Source organism: Vulpes vulpes, chromosome 2 (genome assembly GCF_048418805.1).
Source record: "Vulpes vulpes isolate BD-2025 chromosome 2, VulVul3, whole genome shotgun sequence".
In the NCBI taxonomy this organism is placed as follows: domain Eukaryota; kingdom Metazoa; phylum Chordata; class Mammalia; order Carnivora; family Canidae; genus Vulpes; species Vulpes vulpes.
This window is the reverse complement of record NC_132781.1, coordinates 85611188-85626089: the sequence shown is the minus strand read 5'-3', so window position 1 is coordinate 85626089 and position 14902 is coordinate 85611188. Positions and strand designations below refer to the sequence as shown.

The 14902-nt window shown below is 46.5% G+C and overlaps 1 long non-coding RNA gene across 1 annotated transcript in view; it reads right to left on the bottom strand.

The window, feature by feature from the left end:
- Positions 1–5565: 5565 nt before the first annotated feature.
- The window catches only part of LOC112909890 (uncharacterized), a 22303-nt gene continuing 12966 nt past the window's right edge, over positions 5566–14902 (bottom strand). The window contains exons 3-4 of the long non-coding RNA XR_003233179.2: positions 9463–9564; positions 5566–6152 (exon numbers count right to left, since the gene is read on the bottom strand). This is a non-coding gene — a long non-coding RNA (uncharacterized lncRNA). The remainder of the gene's footprint in view (positions 6153–9462; positions 9565–14902) is intronic.

The window sequence follows — 14902 nt, the reverse complement described above, 5'->3', positions numbered from 1 at the left end:
GGTGCTCCATGCTGGGATATTTCCCCCACGTCTGGGAAAGGGAGCCAGTGTGCGTGCACATCCCGAGTCTCTCTAGTCTGACTCCTCAAGGAACCGGCCTCCTACCCTCCTTACGCTTCCCGGCCACCTCCCGCCTTGAGCATCTTCATCTTTTATTTAGAGGCTTTCTGTTTATAACCAGTAGCCAGAGCATGCTACTTGATTTCGGGGTCCTGAGTTCAAGCCCTGGGCTGGGTGCGGAGCCTACTTCAAAAAAAAGATAAAGTAAAATAAAATAAAAACCTCTGTTCACACCTTAAACTTACACAGTGTTATGTGCCAATTTTCTCTCAAAAAGCTAGAAGAAAAAGAAAGACTCTCTGGTCTGTACTGATGCACGTGGGGTATGTGAGACCACAAGGCCAGAACCCAAAGGGTGGGAGAGGCTCTCACTTTGTTATATGCTTCAAGGGGAAAAAAAAAACCCAGACCGTCTTTATAGTATTATTCGTATTTACTGTGAACAGTGTCCAGGAGCACGCACTCCAAGAGGAGAAAACATGTGTGAACTCAATTCTGGGTTCTGACCCTTCAGCTTATGACCTTGGACATGTCACTTTAATTCAGACTTTCAAAGTCTGGAGGTGCAAAGAGGGTGATGTCTGCTCCGCGGGACTGTTGGAAGAGTGACTCATAGAAGAGTAGTGGCCATGCCATTCACTGTGTGCTGGCCCTGATGCTCAGGCACCTCTGAGCGCTCTGGGTGAATCGTCCCATTACTCCTTGCAAAACCCCGTCTGAAGAAGGGCTAATGGGGGCACAGGACGCTCACTGGAAGGCTCTGTAACCGGGAAAGCTCTGCAACGATACGGTATGATCATGTTCCACGTGGTAGAAGGACCTCTGTGTCTCTCCCTTATACCTGGAATTCTTAGCCGTTCATAGTTTTCCAAAACTCCCTTACACATCTGATGTCCGAGGCTGGATAACAGAAGAGTAGAGACGCCGGGATGTGCTTTTGGCTCCTTTCACATGGAGATCGTTGATCTTTCCACTACACCTGACCCGCGCCTGGTAGATAGGGAAGCACATACTGCTCGAACCCAGCCGTCGTCTCTGTTCCTTGTTACCCAAAGCGGAACAGCACCAGCTTCGCCGGCCTCAGCTTCATCAAAATCCAGATAAATTTCTGCGTTTATAATGTTTACTTTCATTCTGTCTTGAAATACGGTCTCCACACTCCGGTGGTGGTACGTGTCCATTCTAGGCCTCAAGGTCCCTTCTGGGCATATCAACAGGAGCATTTATGTGAATGCGAAGCCCTTCGCCAAAATGTGTAGCCGTAATCCTGAATTTAGGGATGGACTTCTTGACTGAGAAGCTCACGGTTGTTCTCCTTTTACCGCTGTTATTTCTCTTACCGCATTTTAGAGGAGGCAGGACCCACAAAACACGTTTTGGGGGATACGTATGCGCTGTATGGTTAAAGCCTTAACTCTCCTGCTAATTATCACTAGTTCTCTTGCATTGAAATCCCGTTCTGTACAGTGAACTCACCCTTTTCACTGGCTAGGGTACCCCGGCCCCTCACGGATTTGCCTGGTTTTGAGATCGAATTATGGATTACTACTTCCTCTTGCTTTCTCCTGTCACTTGATCGTCCATCTACCAGAGGGTAGGAGCAAGGACCAGTTCTGATATTTGGCTGCAGCCTTCGTAAAAGGTTTATTGAAACCAAAATCAATTTAAAATGTGATTTTTAAAAAATATGCCTTTTTATTTATTCTTGTGATTTCTGTTCTCGGTTTTAATGAACGGACTGCCCCCTGGTGGACGAGAACGGTCAGCTCACTTGAAAACAAGTGCTTTTGCTACTTGGGGTGAATCTGAATTATCCTCCTTCAGTTTATGTGAATTATAGCCACATAAACAGTAAGAATTGAATCCATAATATGTCCGATTCAGTAAAATACAGAACTCTAAGATCCTCCTCGGTAGTCGTGCAGTGGGACTAAGAGTCCGTCCTCAAGTATGAGGGCAAGGGCAGGATCGTAATCTCTGTCTGGTGAGTTTTCATTTCCCTGGAGTCGCCGGGGAGTTGTGGAGTCTAATCGGTGGGTTCTCGCACTGTCCTCGACGACTGTGTTCATAGATCAGTCATTTGCAAAACTTTGGCGCGCAGCGTGTAGTGGACTCGTGGGCAGCTAGGGCACCACTGCAGTAGTGCTGTGTGCGCTGATCTTAGATGGCTTGTGCCAAGGCCTTTAGGAAGCTCCTTCCTGGGAGGCAGGTCCGGCTGCTGTTCCCCTTGTGCGAGTGAAGAAACATCCGCCGTGTAGCTCGGCGGGGACAGCTGGGATCGAAGCCCTGGGAATCGGGCTCCAGAGAGCAAGGTCTCCACCCTACACTAGGTGGCTTTGCTTAGAGGCCCCCGGGGTCCCGGGATCGAGTCCCACATCGGGGTCCCTGCAGGGAGCCTGCTTCTCCCTCTGCCTGTGTCTCTGCCTCTCTCTCTCTCTGGATCTCTCTTGGATAAATTAATAAAATCTTAATAAATAAATAAATAAATAAATGGCCTTGCTTATGAGTTGCAACACGCTGCAAGATGCCACAGGGCCTCTCTCCTGAGCACTGTCGCCCGTCATGCCGTGCTGTCGATGCAGATGTGGGAAGAGATTAAAATTAACCTGTGGCAGTCCCACCGCCTCTTCCCTTCCTGCCGTCACCACTGTGACCCCTCCCAAAGCACCCAGCCTGTTAGGGAGCGCAGTAAATATCTCTTATCAGTGAACTTAGATTATTCAAAGTGTTCTTTCAAAAATCTCAGCTCTTAGTATATATCTCATTCTTTTTTTTTTTACACGATCATGGTGGATCCTCCATAAATAAGACCTGGTCTCCTTTGACCCTTGGAGACAACCCATTGACTCTTGGCTCTTACTGGAGTGGCACGGAGCACATCCAGGCCCCCAGCGACCAGGCCCAGTTTAGCGAGGGAGGTGTCCTCCTCTCCAGGCAGCCTCTCTAGTTCAAGTCAGATGGACCAGGTCTGCATTTCTATGTGTGGCACTTTTGGGGCGATCTTGGACACCGGACTTTTTGAGGGTCACAAAAGGGCTTATTGGAAATTGCTGAATTCCAGGATGAGGTCCATAGGACAGACTCCAGTGCCCTGTGGGCCACCCTCCCTGGGGGGCTGTGGAACAGGTATGACCCTGAAGCGTCCACAGCGGGGGGGCCACGTTATTCTGGTCACAGTGTTGCTTCTGGTTTCAGGCTCCTACAGACTTGCTCACCCGCGTACGTCACGGTACTGGGGCTGCAGCCCCCCCATCCACCGCTCGGCTGGGCTGCAGCCCCCATCCACCGCTCGGCTGGGGTTACAGGCCCCCATCCACTGCTCGGCTGGGGTTACAGGCCCCCATCCACCGCTGGAGGACCTGGATCTTTCGGGGGTCTGATCTCCCTTTGGCAGCAAGGGCCACTTCGTCCAGAGCCATCTGCCACCAGCAGAGAGGCGGGTTCTGGGCCTCCCAACGCCCGCCCCAAGGCCCTGGTCGAGGCCCCGCACAGCACGCCCTGCAGTTAGTGCTTGGGCTGCCGCGGGCCCCGCTGCTCCAGGTGCTCCGGGTGCTCCGGGTGCTCGGGCTGCTGGCTCCGGGTGCTCACCAACTGATCTCGCTTCTGTCCAACCACCTGCCTGTGAATCATCGAGGCTCTCGACAACCGCTTCGGGACTGTATTCACAAGCAGGAGCTTCAGAGGTATTTTTGAAGAAGGGACAGGAGGAGCCACCTCGGGGCCTAAGAAGAGTAATGTGTCTCCTCCTCCAATGTGTCTCCTGCCGCCAACGCCGGCATCTTGCTTTGTCCTTAAACTAAGCGTTAACGGAGCCAGAACTCTTCCTGCTTTATCCCTCCTGTTCCTAATAAAGCTCCTTTCGAATGGCATTTCATCGGTTTTTAGTACGTCTTAAGAGAAAACAGTCCAGTAGGCAATTCAACTTGAAAACCTTACATTTCACACACAAGCAAAAATGAAATTCTAGTAACTGTCAAGTCTGAAGTACTGGTATCATTAATATAGGCTTTAATCAAGTGTCCTTTTTTTCCCCCTAAAAAAAAAAAACCAAAAAACCAAAAAAAAAACCTTACCATCTGCATTCACCCAGAAGCATATTAATGGTTGAAATCAGACCGTCTGGGTGTTTTGGACACAAAAGAAACCTTTGAAAACTCTGATTTGGGCATATGAGTGTCAAGAACCCCACCACAGAGCCAATCCAAAACGTGCTACAGTGTTTCCTTTCAGAGGGGATCAATGTGCCTCTTTAATGGTTTTTCAGAATCCCAGGAAATTGTGATTACATGGCATTAGCTTTTCATTTTCTAAAGAATGGATGAAAAGCATGAAAGTCCTCTTAACAATGTGAATAAAAGTATTTTTGGTTCTGGTAAGCTTCTGCTGTTCTCTGATAAAGACGACACAGAAGATGCTTTTAAGATGCCACACAATTGTACATAGAATCGTAGCTCAGTAGCACGGGTGCTGCAGAGATCACAACCTCATTCAGCCTGAAAAAGACCCCCAAACGGCCATTGTCCCTCCTCGACAGTGGCTCAGTCAAGAATGGTATTATTCATCCCAGCGACATCGTGAATTTATTTTCCCTCCCCTGTTAGCTAGATGCTCTCAGTTCTCCCTGCATGTGGGGCAGGAAATAGTTCCAAGGACATCGCTATCGATTTCGGGGTAAACGCACTTTGCTTGGTTGACTCGGTATTTGCTGTCACGGAAGGTGGATGGAAGGATGGAAGGATGGACACCGGGTGTTCACAGAAACCACTTGGAACAGGACCAGGTTGTGGTGGGATCTCATGACATTTCCAGAATCACCGGGGTTGATCCCTTCCAGACCTCGGTGAGGACCAAAGTCAGCATCACAGACAACCTTGGGGCAAGAGGGGCCTGGAGCTGCTGGTGCTCAGGCCGTTCTCAGTTCCGTGTGTCCCGGGATCACCAAGGGCCCATCTTAGCAGTGACCCCAAGGGCTCCACGCTGTGCTCCCTGCACTTTCACATGAATCGCAGTCGCCTGAAGTAGCTGCAGAGGCTCAGGCCTGGAAAGGTGGGGAGCCCCAACATCTGGGGTGCAGCCCGGAGCAAGGGTGGCCCATGGCTGTGTCCCCATATTCCCCTAGTGTGAACCTGCGGACTGTGCCATCTTGCTGAAGGGCCTGCCCTCCTCCTGTTAGGGATTTGAAGGTCCACACCAATAGTCTTTCGGTTCTTTCCGCAGAGGGAGAGACGCATGGAGGGCCGCCCGCCCCCACCTGACCAGGGGGCTGCAGGAGCGCTTGCCACTGGTGCCCAGGCAGGGGGGCCGTGGGGCGGGGGCGGGACACACAGGGGTGAGGACGTGCGCCCAGCCCCCCCCCCCCAGCCCCGCCTCACCCATGCAGGTGAAGGACCAGCCCCCTGCCCAGCCCTGCTTCCACCCCTGCGGGTGAAGCACATGCACCCAGCACCTCCGCCCCCCCCCCCCCCCCCCCCCCGGCCCGGCCCATCCCTGCGGGTGAAGGACACTTACTCGGCCTCCCGCCCACCCTGCAGGGCACAGGGGATGGGCTTCAGGAGATGGGCCGCAGGGCACAGGGCACAAGGGATAGGCCACAGGGCACAGGCCACAGGGCACATGGCGCAGGGCACAGGGGATGGGCTGCAGGGGACGGGCCGCAGGACACAGGGCACAAGGGACGGGCTGCAGGGGACAGGCCACAGGGGACAGGGCCGCCCGCGTCTGTGCTTGGAGCACGAATGTCCCGCGTCCATGTGTGGGACGGAGGCGGCCCCAGGTTGCGGCATGGGCCGCTGTGGCAGCAGTGGTGGCTTCGGGGGCCGACTGCGGAACAGGAGCCGGGCCACTGCTCCGGCTGTGCAGGCCGTGCGTCTGGTTGTGCAGGGAACCCTCAGCCTCCTCTAATCGAGCGCTCTAGCCTGTAGAGCCACGCTTGATGTCTCTTCCTGTGACGAAGAATCCGGCACCGTCCGGGTCCGACCCAGGCCGAGCCTCGGGGGTTTCAGACAGGCCGGGTGCCCGCGGCCTGAGTCAGAGGAGCCCGCCTCGTGGTCCCAGAGTCCTGAGTCCGCGCCACATGCTGACGCTAGAGATTACTGAGAAAAAATAAATTAATTAAAAAAAAAAACAAAAAACTCCAAATTTGAGTCCCTCCCTCTGCATGAAGACCAAATGATCCCGCCTGGGTTAAATACACGCGTTAAGTACTTTTTTCGACTCTGAAATTTCTTTCTTTTCTTTTTCTTAGGAGAGGAAGAGAGAGCCAGGGAGAGGCAGAGAGACTCTCAAACAGACGCCCCGCTGAGCCCGACCCGGGGCTCCATCCCGGGGCCCCCAGACCATGACTTGAGCTGAAATCAAGAGCCGGGGGCTTACCCAACTGAGCCACCCAGGTGCCCCCAGACTCCACGGTTCCCAAACTCGCATCAGCACAAGGGTTTGGAGTCGTGTGAACAAGAGAGGCCCCAAAACAAAAAGTAGGTATTTACGTTTGCTATAGGAGGGAAGAGCAGCAGAAGAGAATCCTCAAGAATACCCACAGCTCTGAAGTTCAGCTGCCAACTGAACTGCCCTGGCCCGAAGCGCCGCTCTGCCCCTGCGCTTCTGCTTCCAGGAGAGGCCCGCTGCAGCTGCAACTACGGCTGGACCCTTGCAAATTGAATGAAACCATCAAAGCCGCTTCCCGTGTGATGCGACCCATAATTTCAGTTGCAAAGGTGAAGTCTTCAGGCGACTGATTGGACAGATCTTAGAGAAATGTGTATTTTTATCCCCTTGACTCTAATGCCAGCTCCATTCAAGTAGGGTCTTTGTTTCATTTTTTTTTTTCTTTTTTAAAAAGTTGTACTTATTTGACAGAGAGACACGAGCAGGGCTGCAGGCAAAGGGAGAGGGAGCAGCAGGGTCTGTGCTGAGCAATGAACCTGATTCAAGGCTTGATCCTGGGACCCCGGGATCATGAGTTGAGCCAAAGGCAGACGCCTCACCGACTGCTCCAGCCGGGCGCCCTGAAAGTAGGCTCTTTGTCCTTCCCATACGTTCATCTGTTTTGTTTCCTAAATTCCACATATAAATGAAGGCGCACGGTATTTGTTTTCCTGTGACTGGCTTATTTCGCTTAGCGTATTACCCTCTGATTCTAGCTCTATCCACGGCCCCGTAAATGCAAGATTTCATTCTCTGCGGTGGCTCAGTGACATTCCATTGTATATACACGGACCACGTCTTCTCCATCCATTCATTAGTCAATGGGCATTTGGGACGCTTTCCATCGTTCGGCTATCGTTGATGATGCTGCTGCAAACATCGGGGTGCGTGTACCCCTTCAAATCAGTATTTTTGTATCCAGCGGATAAATACCTAGTAGCGCACTTGCTGAGCCATAGGGCAGCTCTATCGGTGACTTCCTGAGGAACCTCCACACTGTGCTCCACAGTGGCTGCCCCAGCCTGTGTTCCCACCCGCAGTACAAGACTACGGCAAAGGGCTTCCCTTTCTCTGCATCCTCACCGACACCTGTTGTTTCCTGAGCTGTTCATTTTAGCCGCTCTGACAGTGTGAGGCCGTACCTCACGGTGGTTTTGATTTGTATCCCCTGGCGATGAGTGATGCTGAGCATTTTTTCAAGCGTCTGTTGGACATCTGGATGTCTTCTTTGGAAAAAAATGTCTAATTCGTGTCTTCTGCCCATTTCTTAGCTGGATTTTTTGGGGTTTTTTGGGTGTTGAGTTTGATAAGTTCCTTATAGATCTGGGGTACTAACCCTTTACTAGGTATGTCATTTGCAAATATCTTCTCCCATTCTGTAGGCTGACTCTTAGTTTTGTTGATGAAGACCCAATAGTTCATTTTTGCTTTCGTTTTCCTTGCCTCCGGAGATGTGTCTAGTAAGAAGTTGCTGTGGCTGAGGTCAAATTGCTTCCTGTGTTCTCCTCTAGGATTTTGATGGTTTCCTGTCTCACATTTAGGTCTTTCATACATTTTGAATTTTTTTGTGTGTATGATGTAAGAAAGTGCTCCAGTTTCATTCTTCTTTATAGGACTCTCCAGTCTTCCCAACATCACTTATTTAAAAAAAAAAAAACTCTTTCCCGTTGGATGTTCTTTCCTGCTTTGTTGAAGATTAGTTTATCATATCATTGTGGGCCCATTTTTGGGTTTTTCTATTCTGTTTCATTGACCTAAGTGCTATTTTTGTACCACACGCTCTTGGTGTTCACAGCTTTGTAATACAGCTTGAAGTCTGGAATCATGATGCCTTCAGCTTTGCTTTTCATTTTCAAGATTGCTTTGGCTATTCTGGGTCTTTTGTGGGTCCATACAAATTTTAGGATTGTTTGTTCTAGTTCTGTGAAAAATGCCGGTGGTATTTTGGTAGGGATTGCATTCAATCTGTAGATTCCTTTGGGTAGCATAGACATTTTAACAATGTATTGTTCTTCCAATCCATGAGCATTAAATGTTTTTCTCTTCCTTTGTGTCTTTCTCAATTTCTTTCATACGTATTCCGTAGTTTTCAGAGTACAGATCTTTTTTTTTTTTTTTTTTCAGAGTACAGATCTTTTATCTCCTTGGTTAGGTTTATTCCTAGCACCTCATTTGGTGCAACTGTAAATGGAATCAGTTCCCTGATTTCTCCTTCAGCTGCTTCATTTTCGATGTATAGGAATGCAACAGATTTCTGTACGTTGATTTTGTATTTCACGACTTTACAGAATTCATGTATTAGTGCTAGCAATTTTTTGGTTGAGTCTTTCAGGTTTCTACATAGACTATCATGTCTTCTGCAAAAAGTGAAAGTTTGACTTCTTTCTTGCCAATGTGGATGGCTTTTATTTCTTTTTGTTGTCTAATTGCTGAGGCTAAGCCTTCTAATACTATGTTACCATTTTCAGTATTGAACACAGAGGTTATATATACACAATAAAAATTGACTTGGACATTCTTGGATTTTTCCATAAATATCAGTATGTTCTATTTTATGATGTGAGAGGATAATAAAAAAATGTTCTAACTTCAAATATTATTCTGGTAAAGTAGGTTTTCGAAACCCTATGAATCTCCAATATTCTCCCTGTGTTTGAAGCAAGCAGTACTTCAAAGATACCTCTTAGACTTTTCAGAGTGAGTAGTTTCCATCTAAATTGGCAATTTATTTGGGAGTCTGCTATCCTCCACCTACTTTGCATAATTAATATTGTAAACAATGTTAATAACGTTCTTTGATATTGGAGTTGGGAATGAAAATTTCATTTTAAATGTTTTCTGCAAATAATTTGATAGTTGATTCTGTAGGTGTCATTTTTAATGTACGTATAACTGTTTTCCTAACAACTGCTCTGGCAGTAAGCCACACAATGCAGGGAGTAGTCTGTTTTCTTGGAGTAAACAAAACAACATATTTACCTTCATTCCTGCTTGGTTTTTGCTTGCTCTGATGCACGTTGCCAGCTCTGAATTTTAAAAATGAAGAGTAAATTCTGATCACCTCATGTTTTCCCATCGTATCTCAAAAAGAAATAAAAGGATAAATAGAAACTTAAAATAGGAATATAAAGTGCCTCTTAATTAACCTGCTACAACCCAATTTCAGAAGAGGGACAATTGTATTCATTTTGTAGGGTTGCCATCACTAAGTTTTACAAGCTTACATTTCTGTTAGACAGCTCTGATCTATCACCTACTTTAAAGCACTTCACTAGAGACAATATGATTACATCGGGTGTTAGTTTGGTTTTTAAAGATTTTATTTTCCAGCAATGGTGGAACTGGAATTTATAATCCCAAGATCAAGAGTCACATTCTCTACCTACTGAGCCAGCCAGGCATGTTTGATTTAATTTCACCCTACAAATAGGTGTTTGAGCCAACATTCTGCAAATATTCCAAATGTCTTTGCCTCTAATCAATCCCAAAGGGCTAATGCGATAGACCATATGTTGTCCCAAATACATACAGCCATATTTGGAGTCCCTCCCTATTGGGGAACAGCACATCCCCGTCCCCCGTTGGCTTTAGGCTTGGTCATGTGACACCTGGCCAATGAAATGTGAGTGGCAATGACATATTCCACTCCAAGCAGATGCTTTCAAGGAATTCCCATGATCCGCCAATCCTTTTTGCACTGTGACATGAGACCACATGCTCCACACGGGGACAGCTCCTCCACCCTGGCTACGGGAATCTAAACGACACACAGCAGAGCCACAGCTGACCCCCGAGGAAAATGCAACCTGAGTGGGAAGGCAATCTCCCCTCAGGAGTAGCCAAAAAAGTGAGGAGTATGGCCTCTGTTGTCCCACCTGCCCCAGAACCAAGGGGGAAGCTCCTCCAACTTGGCAGGTGAAGGCCTGAAGCTGATGCAACTCTTCAGGAGAGGCTCTGCCCCGGAAGTTGCTCTGCGGAAAATTCTCCCAATCATCTGACATGCGAAACTATCAGTGAGAGATTGGGTTTTCATTAAGACTCGTCAAAATGGAAATTTCTTTTCTGTCAGCAGCGCACGCAATGATGCAGTGTCCGCAAGCAGAAATGTGCCGCCACGGGTTGCTTCATAAACCACCTAACGAAGAGGAGTAAAGCAGAGGGATGCTTTGAAGAAACATTTCAATTTCGATTTCCTGTTTCTTGGACACGCGATGTTGCCGTTAACAAAGATAACGTGAAATCCACAGTGTCCGCCCTGAGTCCCGTCAGCGCAGGGTTATGTATTCAGCCCGTAAGAACGTTTGATGAGCCCTAATATATGCTTATAGTTCCTGCATGGGTGAAGCATGATTAAGTTGTTCTCAGATTTCACAGGATTTCTAAAAATTCAATGGCATATAATGTTATGTGAAGCTGAAAGGAAATTTTCTAAGTTACTGGTAATATTTTCTTTGTGATCAATTATGCCAAAAGGAAAGACTAACAAAGGCTGTGGAGCCCTGTGGAAAGCTGAACCAGGAGGTGTGCCCAGAGAAAGCAGGACTGACCCTTACTACAGTGGGTGGAAAGGTCCTAAGACCTGTGCCTCGCTGGCTAGGAGGACCCAGCAGGCCTTATTAAAGCACTACCGTCCAGTTCCCGTGTCCTGGGGCAGCTCGGCCCCAACGCAGAGGCGTCAGACTCAAGACATGTTACTAAAGCAGCGTGGGGCCAGGGGATGCCCAGGGGAGTGACCTTTCCCGAGCCCACTGCAGACGGGGTAAGACTATGGACCCCAGGAATTGATCCATGATGTGATGCCTAATGATTGTAGGCTTACTTTTCCTTTAATAAAATTCCATTTTGCAGGAGGCAATGTTCTTATGAGTGTCCAGGTTATCCAGAAGGATGAATTTCTCAGGTTTCTGGCTGTTAATAGAAATGTTAACACTCAGAAAGGTGTGGAACCTTCCAGAACAACTTGGACCCTTGTTCTAGGGATCTCAAGGTCTTGGAGTTAGGAATACCTGGTTTGTTACCTCTCTTGTGCAAGCATCAAGCTTTTTGATGTCTTTTTGTCTCTTACTCTCATTCTTCCTTCCCACGTACCCAAACCCTTTGCCAAGGAATTGCCACTAGTTTCTGTGCCTGCCCACAGAATGCCCTCAGCCTGGAATGTTCTCTCACCACATATCCCCCTCAAAAAGCATATACAACAACAAAATAGATACGGTGGGCCTTATTAAAAAATTAAAAACTTCTGTGCATCAAAGGATGCTGTCAGCAGAGTGAAAAGACAAGCCACACAATGGGGAAAGTATTTGTAGATCATACATCTAATAAGAGATTAATATTCATAGTGTCTGGGTCGCTAAGTCAGTTAAGCATCTACCTTTGGCTCAGGTCATGACCTCAGGGCTGGGATTGAGTCCCATAATGGGCATGGAGCCGACTTAGAAAAAAAAAAAAAACTTTTTTTGACAGAATTAGAATGGTGGAGACATAAGACCTTGGATTTAGCCTCTCTGATTCATACCTCTCACTTTAGGCAGAGTACTTTCCATTTTTTAATTGAAATCTAATTAACACTCAATAGTCTATTAGTTTCAGGTGTACATCATAGTGATTTGCTATTTTTTGTTACATAATGAAATGATAAGTCTAGTCACCATCTCACGCCAAGTACATTTGAGCATTCCTAAAAACAAGGATTTATCAGGTTCATGAAAACTTGCCAGAAGTGCATCTGTTGGCTTTGCTAACCCAAGATATCCCTCTAGAAGGCTCACTTAAATTCTTCCTAAATAGTTGTCTCTTCATTTTTCCCTTTTCCTTCCTTTCAAAAATATTTACTGAGGATCCTTACTGTGTGGGGCACTATTTGGGAGACATCATGGAGAAAAAAATGGGAAGATGGATAGTAATTAAACATAAACAGTTTCTGAAAAATTATTTATTTATTTATTCATAAGAGAGAGAGGCAGAGGAGAAGCAGGCTCCCTCGATCCCAGGACCCAGGATCACAACCTGACCAGAGGGCAGACACCCAACCCCTGAGCAACCCCAGGTGTCCCTAAATATAAACACTTGACGTAAATGCCAATTTTGCTTCCCTATTATCCATGGGCACATTAATTAATGTCTCTGTGCCTCAGTTTTCACATCTGCAACACGGGCACAACAATACCACTCATTTTATAGTATTTGTGCTGAATGTCTTGTTCCTCCAGACCCAGTACTTTTGTCTGCCCCGTTCCTGGCCCTGGGGACCTGGCCTCTGTGGGCTGTGTCCATATCCATATCCTTGCTCTCTAGTTTCAATTTGGATTTGACCAATGGGGATCCCAGGAGATCAGACCAGGGAAGATCAGAGGTAGGTAGGCAATGAGAGTTGGTTCTTCCTTTTCTTCTTTCTTCCCCTTCCCTCCTCCCTCCCTTCCTTCCTCTTCTCCCAGGCTTCCTCCTTACCAGGTCGCTGCCCAATGGCTGCCTCCCAGAGCAAGCTGCTGCGAAGGCCGCCCTCTCCGCAGGCCTTCCTTTTCCTGAGCGACCACAAACATTTTATAACAAGCCTAGAAGTTATCACGTTCACACCAACTGGCCACCACTGAAGACGTGAGTACCAAGGGAGGGGCAGTGCCTTCTGAGTAACTCAGCACAGGTTCTGATTCTTGGACATTAGCAATAGGATCCCAGAGGAATAAAATCTTTCTTTCTTTTTTTTTTTTTTTTTTTTAGGATTTTATTTATTTATTCCTGAGAGACAGAGAGAGAGAAGCAGAGACACAGGCAGAGGGAGAAGAAGGCTCCATGCAGGGAGCCCGACGTGGGACTCGATCCCGGGACTCCAGGATCACACCTTGGGCTGAAGGGAGGCGCTCAACCTCTGAGCCACCCAGGGATCCCCAATACATAAAATCTTTTTTAAAAAATCTGAATTTTATATTTTGAAATTGTTAATATAACTACTGAATTTTGTTCTTCATAAATGTATATAAATTGTTTAACCAGGAGCAGTAATGAAAAATTGAATAGATATCTTTGAAAGGGGCAGCCTGGGGGGGGCTCAGCGGTTTAGCAACACCTTCACCCCAGGGCATGACTCTGGGGTCCTGGGATCGAGTCCCGCATGGGGCTCCCTGAATGGAGCCTGCTTCTCCCTCTGCCTGTGTCTCTGCCTCTCATTCTGTGTCTCTCATAAATAAATAAAAATCTTAAAATATATATATATATATTTGAAGGTACAGTAAAAGGCAAATCTCTATTTTAGCCATAAAGATAACAAATATGCAAATATTATTTAAACTATGAAATACCTACCTGGTAAAAAATTAGGTAGCCAGTAAAATATTATGTGACAATCACATAGGAATTGTGTATTATACTGAGTAAGAAGAACAATATAAAAAGTTTTATATATGAAAGATTATTACAATGTAAGAAAAAAGTCCCATAAATACTTAGGCTTTAATAAAAGCCAATTGTTGTCTGGATGGCTGTATTGTGAATAACTTTTCCTCTTATTCTTAAAATGCTTTTTCCAAATTTTCTAATATAAACATATATTATTTTCTTTTGTTTTTAAAGATTTTATTTATTTGAGAGAGAGAGAGAGAGAGAGAGAGAGAGCTTGAGCAGGGGGAGGGGCAGAGGGAGAAGCAGACTCCACGCTGAGAAGGGAGATGTCTTGGGGCTCCACGGCAGGACCCTGGGATTACGACTTGAGCTGAAGGCAGGCACTTAACCGACTGAGCCACCCAGGTGCCCCAAACATGTATTATTTTCCTAATGAAAAATATTAAAGCATAAGAAACCTATAGTTTAAAATATAAATAATTTTCCTCACTAATGGAGAGGAAATATGTAGATCATAGACAAACTAATATGGGGCATTGGGCTGGCTTAGTCTGTAGAACATATGACTCTTGATCTCAAGGTTGTGAGTCCAAGCCCTATGTTGGGTGTAGTGATAAAAATATCAAAAAAATCTTTACATTTGCAATGATGTGGATAGAGCTAGAATGTATTATGCTAAGTAAAATAAGTCAGTCAGAGAAAGACAAATACCATATGATTTCACTCATGTGGAATTTAGAAAACAAAAAGGATGAACACGTGGGAGAGGAGTAAAAAGAGAAAGAGAAGGAAATGAATCATGGGACTCTTGACTATGGGAAATAAATTGAGGGTTGACAGAGGGCAGGGGGTGGGGGATGGGATAGGCGGGTGATGGGTATTAAGGAGGGCACCTGTGATATGATGAGCACTGGCTGTTATACGTAAACGATGAGCCACTGAACTCTACTCCTAAAACCAATATTGAACTGTATGTCAACTAACTAGAAATTTTTAAAAAAGAATTTTAAAAAATCTTTAAAAAATAAAATACAAATAATTTTCTTTACTAATGGAAAGAAAATATGTAGATTATAGACAAATA